The following is a 14000-nucleotide window of genomic DNA, read 5'->3' on the forward strand; positions in this document are numbered from 1 at the left end:
GAGTCCTCCTCCACTCCTAGTTCCACCTATCTTGCTTCCCTATTGGCCAACAGTGCTTTATCCAACAACCAATAAGAGGCAGATTTCAGAATGACATCTCCCATCAGTTTTAGTCTATGTTCTATTGTTGAGAAGAGAAACCATGGCCTCAGCAACTCTTGAAGTAAAAGGGCTAGGACTGGCTTGCAGTTGCAGAGGTTTAGTTAATTATGACTATAGCAGGAAGCACGGTGGCATTCAGGCAGACATGGTCTTGGAGAGACAGCCAAGAGTTCTACATCTGCACTGGAAGGCTGCAGGAAGAACAAAATGACAATGATCCAGGCTAGAGCTTCTAAAACCTCAAAGCCCACCCTGCCCCCCAGTGACACACTTCTTCCAACAAGACGATACCTCCTAATAATACGGCTCTCTATCAGCCTATGCGGACCATGTCTAACTACCACATGTAGTTAGTTTGTTGCTAATTGGTGGGTTTCTGTAGCTGTTAGAACTTGAGATGGGCACAAATTAGAGAAACTGCATTATTAGTTAAGTTCTTACTTTGCTGGAATGATGACTGCAGAGCTTGAATGTTAGATCTCTACTATTGTATATGACTTATCAATATCCATTTATACATGCAATTTCCACTTTATGTCTCTTTACATACTGCAATAATCACAATCCTATGGAAATGAAAAAAGGTGTGCATATACCAGCAGATCCCTTTTTCTAACAGCATTACAAGACTTCATTGTATCTTTCTAAATCTTTCTAAGCTTTCTTGCATAAATTCTGCATGAAATTCCTTTGCATTAATATAAATAATGTAAATAACCAGCTTCCAATTTGAGCTTCCACCAATTTTACTATGTAAATGAGTTTAATCCTGTACATTCTCCTAAGCTACATATCAAATTATTATACATCTTTTCACACATTCTCTGGAATGGACATTTAAGAAAATCTAATTTTAAAGTTTCATCCCCAAATATTAACTAATGCCTATCCTTCAGGTTGGTGAGAGACGTCTTTGTTCATAGATTCACTTCAGAATAACTGAGTAAAAAAAGAAAACAAATGCTCAAATAGTTTTTGTCCTTAAAATATTCATACCTGTTTTTAAAGATTAGTATCAATTACTTTTTCAAAAACCCAAGCTATGAGCTTGATATGTTTTATTTCTGAACAAGAAATTTCTGAAAAGAAAAAAAGACCATTATGAAATGATTCAAGATAACTACAATGTATATTGACAACAGTGACCTTCTAATCGGCCCATGCCTCATTTTCCTATTTCTGTCTTGTTAGCCTGTTGTCTCTTGCCTTAGGTAGGTAGCTATCTGCAGACTGTTTTGCGGTTTCTGTTGGATAGTGCAACCTCTTAGTCATTCTACCCAGCAGAAGGTAGCCAGTGGATAGCGGCTAATTGATGTTCATTAAACAAAGGGATGCTTGTATAACTTTAAATGCCCTAATTTCTTCCTTAGGGAACCCAGTCTTTAATTTTTACTCTCAGCAAACTGTCACCAAAGAATCTAAGTAAAATCTATAGTTTTCAATATAGCTACTTTACATTGCCGTTTTGCTTGTACGTGTGACAAGTGTGAGTGTGACATGTGTGTATGTGAGTGTGTACACATGTGTATATGCTCATGGGCATGGGTACATATCAGAGAAGATGTCAGGTGCTCTGCTCTATAACTAGTGCTTCATTAAATTAGTAAATTTTCTATTCTTTTCACTGAAAATTGATTTTTTTCTCACAAAATATATCCTGATTACAATTTCTTTTCCCTCTACTCCTCCCAGTTGCTCCCCACCTCACCCATTATCAGAATAAACCCCATTTCTGATTCTCATTAGAAAACAACAGGTTTCTAAGGGATAATAATGAATTAAAACAACAATAAAATGTGATAAGATAAAAAACCTAGCAAATTAGAATTAGACAGAAAAGAGCAACAGAAAGAAATGAGTCAAAGAGAGGTCCAAGAAATAGTCACCCTCTCCATTGAACATCCAAGAATCCTGTAAAATCACTAAACTTGAAACCAAAATATATACTTCATTAGCATAGTACAGACTCTTACAAGCCTTGTACATTAAGCATTAGGAGTTTTCATCATGTCAATTTAGATGACTTAGTTTTCTCGATATCATCCGTATCCTGTGACTCTTATCCTATTTCTGCCTCTTCTTCTATTGGGTCCCCTGAGCCATGATAGATATATTTTATGGAAATATCCTGTTTGGGCTGAGTATTCTAAAGATCTCTCGCTCTGCATAGTGTCTGAATGTGAGTCTCTATATTTGTTTCCATTCACTGCAAGAGGGAGTTTCTCTGATAATGACAGAGCAAGACACTGATATATGAATGTATCAGAATGCCATCATTTTATTGCTACTTTACTTTAAAAAGCAAAACAAAACCCAAAACATTAGTATTTGGTTTTGTACCAGGTCCTTGGAATTTTTAGTCTCAGGTATGGGTTCCATCTTAAGACAAATTAGGTATCTGTCCATTACTCCCATTAGGCATTTGCTTATTACTCCACATTACAAGGTTTGTGCTACCATTGCACTAGCATGTCTTGTAGGAAGGGCACCACCATAGGTTTGTGCATAGGTTGGTGTTTATCTTTCTCGTTTGGAGCCTGTAGAGTATCTTCCTGAATCAAAGGCACTAGAACACAGAAGCAAAGGCTCAGTGTTGAAAGAAGCTAGACTTCTCCATGTTCAATGAGTTATGTAGTTTCTGTCTTTAGCAATGGGGCATGCCTGTTAGTTTTTGGAGAACAATCTGTGGATTTGGTACAGACTGATTTGTTGGGGGATTCACACTGGACTCCTTTGACCAACAAGTTAATGATATGTATCCCAGTGCTGATACGAAAAGACTTAAGTGATGGCAAGGGAAGTCCAGTTGGGGTACTGCCATTATTTGGTACTATTATTTAGTAATTTCATTTAGATCACCTTCATGTACATGTATATTATAGAAAACTTCTTCTATACTTTGTTTCCAAACTACCTCTCAAAGGGCCCTTAACTTTGGTTGTGATTCCCAATATTCTCTTCCTTTTACCATTCCCATCCCCCTCCTCACTGCTCTTCACTTCCTAGCTTCTCTCGTTCATCCATAACCATTTCTCTTTCCTTAGATCATCTGATCCTCTCCAGGCTTTCACTTGATACCTTTCCACTGTGATTCTATGTATTGCAACTTGTCTACCATTGATTTTACAGCTAACATCCACATATAAGCAAATGCATACCATATTTGTCTTTCTGGGTTTGGGATACCTCACTCAGGATGATTTTTAAGATTCCAATCATTACCTGTAAATTTCAGGATTTTCTGTTTATTCCATGACTAAGTAACCTTCCATTCTGTAAATGTATCACATGGTGAGCATGAGTGCTCTTATTGCCCATCGCTCCACCTTCACAGTCTTTCTAAGGGAGTTTCTCCTTGCTCCCCATCTTGAGACTGAACTCAGGTCTTTTAACCCTTAAGCATGGGATCTGCCACCAGATGAGTTATATGTTCCCAAAATCTTGCTTTGTTTGGTGCTGTAGATTTTTATCTCAAATGCTAGGGAGGCAGAAACAAAACAAGACAAACAAAACCACTATAAACTCCTTAGGAGAAAGTGACAGGTGAGAATTTTGCTGTTTTGACATTGCTGTCATTCACAAAGGACAGGTGGAATTTGAGTACTTGCAGGCATTCTCATAATTTCCCACTTGAGTTATGATACTTTGCTCACTTCATTCAGGCAAACCTGCAATGAGAAGCACATGTTTTTGAAAGGAGTTTATAGTGAGAGTAAAGCATTTCATCAAATAGATAATTCACTGAGTGGGCAAGGGTTGTTCATCCTAGGTGCTAACAGCTCATGGCTGAAACTATGTTTATGTCTGACATGATTGAAAAATCAGCACTGATAGGCAAATGTCCTCATTGACAAGTACAATCTGACAATCTGGTAGCCACATCCTAGCCCGGAGAGCCACACACAAACCAAAGCACTAAAAATGACACATACCACAGCATGGCTAGAGAAAATGACCTCAGAAAGCTAACAGGAACTAGTAGTCATTCTTGCTAACAGCTTACTGGGACTTTCCCATGCTGCAATTCTCAGTGTTTTTGAGACAGGAAAGATGTTTCCATATAAATAATACACCAAATTTTATGATCTTTTTTATGCTACAATTTAAATATTCACAAAGAGAGAACAATGCTTCATCTTGATGGCAAGAGACTTTGACTTTTTAATTTGTCATTTTATTGATTTATTTCTGCAAAACCGAAAAAGAATGAAGTCAAGTGTTTTTATACATGAAGATATGATGAAAAAACTATCCTTAATTTTCTTTATACAGGAAAAGTGGAAATGTGACATTAAACAGGAAATTCACTTGAAAAATAATTTCTAATTGGTAGCATAAATGTTTTTAATTCAGCAGTTAATTACCTAACCTATATAAATGTTGACAGATATGAAAGCAAAAGGAAGTAGGTTCCATAGTATTTAAGAATGAGTTTGGTGACATTGGTATAACTGTCTATCAATACCTGTTTTTCAGTGACTCTCAAAATTTTGTTTTTGTTCAATATAAGTTTAAAAGCTTATGATAAGTTAATTGTGATCTCAAAAATAAACTAGGAAAGATAATGATAGACAACTTAGAATACTTAAGTAACCAATCATTTTTTAAACCTTAGACTGGTTAGAGCATATTTGAATGCTACAGATAAATTTGAATGCTACGGATATATTTATAGACAGTTAAGTTATTAGGAGAGGAGATAACTTTCTATGTTTAAAACTATAGACAAAACTGATTTGTAAAATACTTTTTTAAAAAAATGCTGCCAGATTACATAGCTACTCAGATATTACCTAGAAGCCAAACAATTGTTCCTATATCCAACTTAGAAAGATTTGAAATATTACAAAGTGCCAAAGGGCCATTCTCTAAAAATAATAGAGTTCAATAAGTGACACATTCAAGGTAAGAAATGAATGGTAATAAAAATGTATCTAGGAAACCAGTTTCAATTTGTTCAATTTAAAATGCAAATATATGTAATAAAACAAGAAGTGTTTTGCTTTTGTTTGCTTATGTTCATAAGTATAATATATATATACATATATATATATAATTTCATTTACATGACATTCACAAGATATTTTTATCTGGCCCACAATGTTGTTTGTAAACTAAACATATAGTAGCCAACACTTGATACTTGAACATTAATAATGTCAAAATTGTTTCATAAATAATTCCTGTTGAAAAACCCCTGTGCTTTCATAGGGAATATTCTCACATACAAAAATAAATTTTGTTTGTGAGTGTGTGCTTGACAAGTATTTTAATCTGACAAACATCTAGGGACAGCTAACACAGATGAAAAATTTTGTCATGAATTAATTAGTATTCTTAATGCTGGGAGAAAAACACAGATGTTGTTTATAAATGCAACGTATAAAATGTTGTGTATAAGATAAATAGGACATTCAATTTTTTATTTAATTAAATATATCCATGACAAAAGCCAATAGTGCAGTATTGACTGAATAATTTAATCTTATCATCTCGTGGAGTAGGCTTCAAAATAATAAATTGTACAAGCTGAGGAAATTATTGAATACTTTTAGACTCAAGGGAGTTGTGGGTTTAAAGCAGACTCCTGCAACTTCATTCCTCAGAGTTGACAGATATTAGAACATTCATAATAAACCTGCCATTAGGTACACTCAACTCTTCTTTTTATATTTCTCTGACAGAAAAAAAATCTACTTTTGGCTGAAATATTTTCTTTCAAAAGGCCTAATTTATGAGGACCAAAATAACTCATACCAAATGGTCCATTCAGGCTTTATTTATTGAAAAATATTATGACATTTATGATATGTTTAAGATCCCAGTAACTAACATAATTATGATGAGTGAGTAATACCTTAGGATGGATCATGGCAGGGATTAAAAGCATGATGATGCTGAATGACTGAAGATAAAGCACAGGGTCTTAAATATAGTTTTGTCTACTTAAATTCATGATCATGACATTAACAAGCTTGCATGGAAATATGCCCTTCTATAAATGGCTATACCCTTCAAACCTGATTTAGTTTACTTGATGCAGAAATGAAAAGTAGCACTAGCCAAATGAAGAGAATGGAAAGAAGTATAGGATTCTATGGATTCTCTTAGTTTACACTCCCAGAAACTCTCTGCTGCATCAAGCGCATTTAAGTGCAAACTTCAGCATAGGTAGGAGAAGATCTGGAGGGCTGAATTCTGGGATTCCCTTCATTGATGAAAGCCACATGTTGAGTTGTTCTCCACAAAGGCAATAAATCATAACTAGAACATGTTTCCATGTGCTTAGATGTGAAATCGATGATTTAGAGTGAATGGCTAGCAATTTGACCTGAACAAGGAATTTCCAGAAAGCTTAAACCCCACACAAAGAACTACAGTATGGAATTCTGGGAAGAAGAGTTCAACAATTAGTTGTCCGGGAACAAAATGTCAGCCCTGAAAAAGTGTATCCAAGTTACATTGTATGGACTGAGAAAGATATCTAGAAATATATAGGAACACACACACACAAACATGTGAGTGTATATGTAAACAAGAGTGTGAGTATACTATAACATTTAGAAAGGAGAATAACAAGTTTATAGTAAATGATGAAGAAGGTCGTATTATGTGTAAAAATACACATGAGTCACTAATGATGAAATAGGACTTTTTTTTCCAATATTAACACTGTTCTATTTGTTTTTTTCTCTTGTTTCCCATGGTAGATACATGACTAGAAATGTAGTTGATAGTTAAAGTGTAACATAGTAAAAGAAAATGTTTATTGATTTCTGGATCAGCAATATAGCTGAGTGTAGATCCCAAATGCCAAGCACAACAATCTCAGTTTGGGACTAGTAACCTGCAGGGAGGAATGAGAGAAACACACACATACACACACACATACAAACACACGCACGCACACACACACGCACGCACACACATGCACACATGCAAGCACACATGCATGCACACACTCAAGCACATATACACACACCATACTAAGTAAATGTGAGCAAGTATGACTGACTTATATATGTTTTTAGCAAGGCCTCAAACCCTGTGACTACCAGCACAGAGCATAGTAAATAACTTCAGAACTTTAATAATGTCTTCTTTATTCTCGGATCATTTTTGCATCTTCTGTGGCCAGCATGACTCACTTCTTTGTGACTATCTAGTTTTGCATTTTCCAGACACATTTTGTGTCTGTTTTTTTTCTTTATGGTTGTTTTTTGTGTCATTTAGCAATGTATAACATAGCATCCTTACACATTACGTGTAATAAAGTACCCTCTAGTACCAGGAAGGATTTCACTTGATGATAACACAATTTATCCATTCATCAACTGAGTTTCTGGGATATATCCAGTTTTAAATTTACTACAGATATAATTACAATGAATCTTTTTCTCTCTTGTTTCTCACTTACTTGTTACACACATCCTTCAAAAGTAATTTGATAATAGAAAACATTATGTTATTAAAGAGCCCAGACTCTAATTCACAAAGTAAGGTTGCCTTAGGCAAAAATAAAGTAATGCCTATCAATCCATTTGCACTTTCAAACAAACCTATCCAATTTTTGCAGACTCTCCTTTCTATCTCACGGGGGATACTTTTTCTATAGTTCTAATGCTATGTATGGTTATAAACTTTTAACAATAATTAAGGCTAAAGTTTTGCTTATGCTTTCTTGGGGACTTCATTTCTACCTGTCCTGGATGTTCAATTCTTTGCTCATCCCAGATAATGATCTGAACAATCCCTAAATGATCACCAGCTCATCCTACAGATATGATTATAATGTGTATTTAGTGCATACTGCCTGCACTGACCAAAGGACCCCTTCGCATATCTGACTGAATGGTGACAGAATGGCCTGAGATTTAAGTATGATACTCAAATGGTACACAGTCCAAAACACATGAAGTAGCACTGAATCATAAATTGAACTTATAGGACAACAAGGTAGATTGGTACTTGTAAAGGGCTGTGTAGGGAGAGACCTAGGAATCTGTGCTGCTGACTATGCCTGATTTTGGCATGGCTACAGGTGTATATGGAAGTAAGGAATAAAGGGCTGAGGAGAGAAGCACTCAGATCCTTTTCTGGGTTTTAGTCGGGTCTCAGAAAGCTGCAGAGACTAGCCTGGGTTACCAGTTTCTCTTGTAAGTAGTTTCCCAAAATAAACAGCATCCAATACCCTTATAAAATGTACAGTTATATTTCCATAACAGCTGGTGTCAGGAGGGACTAGTGTCCCTAACACCATATGAGTGTCCCTAATACCAATGCCTCGGTTGGCACCCAGAAGCTGCCCAAAGTCGCCACCCCCACAACCGCCACCACTGGGGCCACACCAAAGTCACAGCCGCCACTTGGGCTCAGCCCTGAGATTTTTCACTCACCCACATTCCGATACACACAGCTATGAATGCTCACCACTACCAGGGCATCCCAGCACACCTGCCCACCCAAACTGGCACTGCCTGTCACTGGAAATCAATGGTTCCCACCATGGTGTCCACTCTGCCTCTCTGCCCTTGGGGCTTGGTGACAAGCTTTCTGTACCCCATACACACCCTGCTATACAGCTGAACTAATAGCTGCGGACTATGGCTCCAGGAAGGTTCCATGGTCTCTCCCTTCAGGCTGCAGCATCCCAAACTGAGATTTCTTGCTCAGCTGCATTCTTCAGATTAGCATGACCCCAGCTCCCTTGCTCTTTGGCTGCTCCCAGGTCCCAACATTGCTACCACCTCATCGGAAGTCAACTCCGGCCAGGTGCTAGCCTGCTCCTTTTACTGGTGGCATGCAGAACTCAGCTCCCTTTCTTCACCACAGGTCCCAGCAATTTGCACGGGGCTCTTTTTCCTTCCTTTTAACAAAATCCTGTTCACTTAATTTTTGTAAAATCAATTCAGAACTTTTCAGATTCCACTTGGCACATAATGATCAATGCAATCGAGGACTTTATGGAGGGAAGAAGCAAAAGCCCTCCAGCTTCAAGGCTTAAAGAAAGGTTATTAAGCTCACCAAGATAAGATTCTTGGTGAGGGTCTTTATGCTGACCCACAGTCTCAGGCTGCATATGGTGAATACATCTTGTCCTTATGCAGTACAGCAGCCGTAAATGCTTGCAATAAGGTTCATGAACCAGAAGAAAGAATATAGCTCTATACCAAAGTGGTACAGGGACCAAGAGAATGGTTTACAAAGATTGTCCAGAGCAGTAGAATTACAGGTAACTGATTCAGATTATATGCGAATACTCAGAGAATCTCTAGCTTATGAGAATGGAAATGCACAATGCACACAGGTGCTTTGGCCCTTAACAATCAGATCAACACCATTGGATGAATGGGTTTTGTATACAGCCAGCATTGAGTATAAATATTTTTGACACAGAAGCTTGAGTAGGAGAAGTAATATCCAAAGCATAAAAAGACACCAAGATGCCAGATGCCTTAACTGTGGTAACACAGAAGCTTGGAGGACAAGCAGTCTCCAAAGATTTAAAAAGATATCGAAATACCAGATGTTTTAACTGTGGTAGAATAGAACTTCTAAGAAGAAATTTGTAGGTAAAGCATTCCTAGAAATAATGACCTTCCCAGGAATGACTCCAACAGAAGGCCTCAGCCTTCTGGATTATGTAGGAGATGTAGAAAAGGCTGACACTGGACCAATGAATGTAGATCAATGAGAGATAAGCAAGGAAATGCATTACAAAAGGGAAACTCTTTGAGGCACATCTCGAAGGCCCTCATGTCAAAAGTGGTTTAGTCATTCCCAGTCACTGTGAAGGATAATCTCCCAGGATGATTATAAGATCCACTGCCTATTTTAAAGAATGATAACACTCTGGATGATACATTAGTTACTGAGGGCGAATCAAACATATCTGGAGGAAAAAAACAAAACGTTTATTTTGACAAACTTCTATACAGGATCAGAGACCTAATTTTTTTGTATTTTTTCTTTTAATTTTCAATAGCTTGTTTTACATGTCAATCCCAGTTCCCTCTCCCTCCCCTCCTCCCACACCCCTCCACCATCCCCGCCAGCCACCCACCCTATTGCCAAGTGAGGATGACTAACAAAGCAATTATTGGCATTTTTGATACAGGTGATAATACAACCATAATAACTCAAAAATCTTGGCCTCCAAAATGGCCCCTACAAGAAGTCAATGTTCATTTCTTAAGGATTGGAGCCCTATCTCATGTAAAACAAAGAAAGAAATGGGTTGAGTGTATATGGCCAGAAGTACAAAGAGTAAGACTGAGGCCATATGTCACAGACATCACAATAAATCACTGGGGTTATGAGCTATTGCAACAATGGACTACACAGATTAACATTCCTCTAGTATCAGACATAAATCACAAATAAGCTGTTGGTGGTAGAAAAAATATTGTAAGGCACTACAGAAAACAGATACCAACCATCCAGGCTGTACATAAACAAAATATGAGTGCCAAACCTACAGAAGAACCTATAGCCCTACCCTTGAAATGGCTAACAGATGAAGTTGTCTAGGTAGAGCAAATCACCTATGACCTCTGAGAAGCTAGAATCTTTAGAAAAGATTGTTCAGAAACAGCTAAATGCTGGACATATTGAAAAATTTACTAACCATTGGAAATCCCCTGTATTTGTTATCAAAAAGAAATCTGGTGAATGGAGAATGCTTATAGACCTGAAAGCCATCAATAAAGTAATGCAGCCTATGGGCTCTCTACAGCCTGGGATGTCCCTGAAACATAAAGGATGGCTTATTACAGCCATTAATCTAAAAGGTTGCTTTTTCACTATACCTTTACAAGAAAAAGATAGGGGAAAATTTGCCCTCATGGTGCCTACCTTTAACAGTTTTTAGTCAGTTAGGATATATCAATGAAAGGTCTTGCCATGGGGATTGTTAAATAGTCTCACCCTGTGCCAATTTTTTCTGCAAAAACCTTTGGAAATAATTCACAAAAATTTACACATTCCATAATTTTGTAGATTTATTTTATAACCTAAATACTTGATAGAATCTCCAGTGAGGTAAAATTTCAATTACTGTCTCTAACATCTTTTCCAATGTTCCTTCATTTGAATCAGTCAACAATATATCATCCATATAATGGTAAATTATAGATTGTCTATATTGGAAATTTGAATATGTGCACCATACAATAGACTCAATGGGCCAATGCTCATAGCTCTGAAAAGGCTGATTCTGTTATCACACCTATTAGAAGTAATGGCAATTATGGATATACCTGAACAAATAAAAACTGACAATGCTTCAGTATATGTATCAAGTAAATTAGAACCGTTTTTAAACATTACAATGTAAAGCACATATCTGGTATACCATACAATCCCACAGGACAAGTAGTATTCAAGAGATCTAACCTGTCTCTCCTCTCCCCTCCCCCATTTTTCATCTACTTTCTTCTAATCAAACCTCCTCCACCTGATCTCTGTCACATGATGTCTTTCTCTTACACATTGGTTTTTTAAGTTACAAAACATAGGACCATGATTTCCCATGACATCCTGTAGTATATCATTGTAATCAACGCAAAACTTCAGCTAATTAAGATGTCAACTTCATGGGATTATGGCAAATGCTGAAGAAAAACTAGAATATATCAAACATCTTCTGAGTATAATATTTTCATTCAGTAAAGAATTACTATAATTTTGTTTTACCTTATTACAATTATTTTATTGATAATAATCTGCAATATAGAAAATTTGAATAACTATGAACTTCATACTTAATTGCTTCAGTATCTCAATTAATAAAAACTGACTTGACCTTTTTATTTTTTATTTAAATTAGTAACAATCTTGTTTACATTCAATCCTAGTTCCCTCCCCCTCCCCTCCTCCCACGCCCCCCCACCAACTCCTTATCTATTCCTTTTCTGCTCCCCAGGGAGGGCAAGGTCTCCCATGAGGGATCTTCAAAATCTGTCACATCTTTTGGAGAAGGGCCTAGGTCCTACCCCCTGTGTCTAGGCTAAGATTGTATCCCTCTGTGTGGAATGGGCTCCCAAAGTCCAATTGTACACTCAGGATAAATACTGGTCCACTGCCAGAGACTCCATGGATGGCCCAGACCTTCTAACTGACGTCCAAGTTCAGGGGGTCTGGAAGAGTCCTATGCTATTTTCCCAACTGTCAGTCTGGAGTCAATGAGCTCTCCCATGTTCAGGTCAGGTGTTTCTCTGGGTTTCTCCAGCCCTGTCTTGATCCCTTTGCTCATATCTTTGTGTTTTAATTTACTTTAATGATAATTATCTCAATAATAAAATCAGCATGGTGTGCTAATTAGAATAATACATTTTGTTAAGTCTGAAACACAATTAATTTGTTATCTAGCATTGTCAATCCATTATTATAGTATAGACTTCTATGTGTCCTTATCCTGGGAATTTGAGGTATGTTACACACCAAGCACCTAACCATCTCGAGGGTGTGAATTGGTAAAAACACATGGTTTTGGTTTTCCAATGTACCCCACCAAACATTAAATTAACGTTTTAAATTGGATTCACTTTTATCTGAATTTTTGGCAGGATTATCAGTGTGGATTTCTTTAAATTCTTCTGTGTGCGGCCATCCAGTTTTACCAGCACCATTTGTTGAAGGTGCTGTATTTTTTCCAGTTTGTATTTCTGGTGAAGTTGTGAAAAATAAGATGTCCATAGACATGTGGATTTTTAAGTGGGTCTTCAATTTGTTTTCATTGATCAATGTTACTGTTTTTTACTAATATCATGCTTTTCTCATTATTATATCTCTATAGTACAGTTTGATGTTAAGGATGGTGGTAACTCCTATAATTCTTTCATTTTTCAGGATTGTTTATCTTATTCTGATATTTTTGTTTGGTTGTTTGGGGTATGTATGTGTGTGTTTCCATGTGAAGCTAAAAAATTGTCCTTTTAAGATTTGTAAAGAATTGTTTTAGAATTTTGATGGGGATTGCATTGGATCCCTTAATTTGTTTTTATATGATGTGTATTTTTACTACATTAATCCTATCTATTCATGAGTCTGGGGCATCTTTCTATCTTCTGATATCTTATTTAATTTATTTAATCACCATCTTTAAATTTCTATCATACAAAATTTCCCTTGTGTGTTTAGAATTCCTGGAAGATGTTGCACATTATTTTAGTTTACTGTGAAAGGCATTTGTTTCCTGATTTCTTTCTCAGCCTATTTTTCATTATTATGTAGGAGGGTTACTTATTTCTGTGAATTAATTTCACCCAAATACCTAATGTAATTTTAAAGGCCATTTATGTATACTGTCATATACTTTGCAAATATGCACAGGAGGTCTTCTTAGTGGCTGCAACTGAGGGCATATCCTGTCAAATGTCAAAAAAGGGTGTCATTTGAGTTATATTAGATACTAAGTAAAAGTGTTTGTAGTTTTTCTTTGAAAATTTCAAATATTAATATATAATTCCAATTGTGATAGTACACACGTATAGTTACAACACTCATTTGATGGAAGCCAAATTGGGAGTTTAATGCCAGAATTAGCTACATAGCAAGCAAGAGGTCAAACTGAGCTATGCAAAATCCTGTTGCGAAAGAAAGTAAAACAACAACAAAAAGAAAAAAATCATTAAAAAGGAAAAAACTAAATATATATATGCTTTCAATGTGTGTGTATGTGTTTTTTGTTGTTTGTTTGTTTAGAATAAATCTCAATTACCATCTTCAGTTTCTTCAAAATATGGACCCTTCCTTCCTAATTCTGACATCATTTAAACTATCGCATTCCTGAGGATTTTCTAGGTTTCATGGTTTTATGGGTATTATAATTTAAAAAAAGAAAAAGGTGTTATCTTAGAATGATAAAGCATGTGTTTAACATTCTATACAGACACCTG

The sequence above is a fragment of the Mesocricetus auratus genome, unplaced genomic scaffold (assembly GCF_017639785.1).
Source record: "Mesocricetus auratus isolate SY011 unplaced genomic scaffold, BCM_Maur_2.0 Super-Scaffold_100015, whole genome shotgun sequence".
Lineage (NCBI taxonomy): Eukaryota > Metazoa > Chordata > Mammalia > Rodentia > Cricetidae > Mesocricetus > Mesocricetus auratus.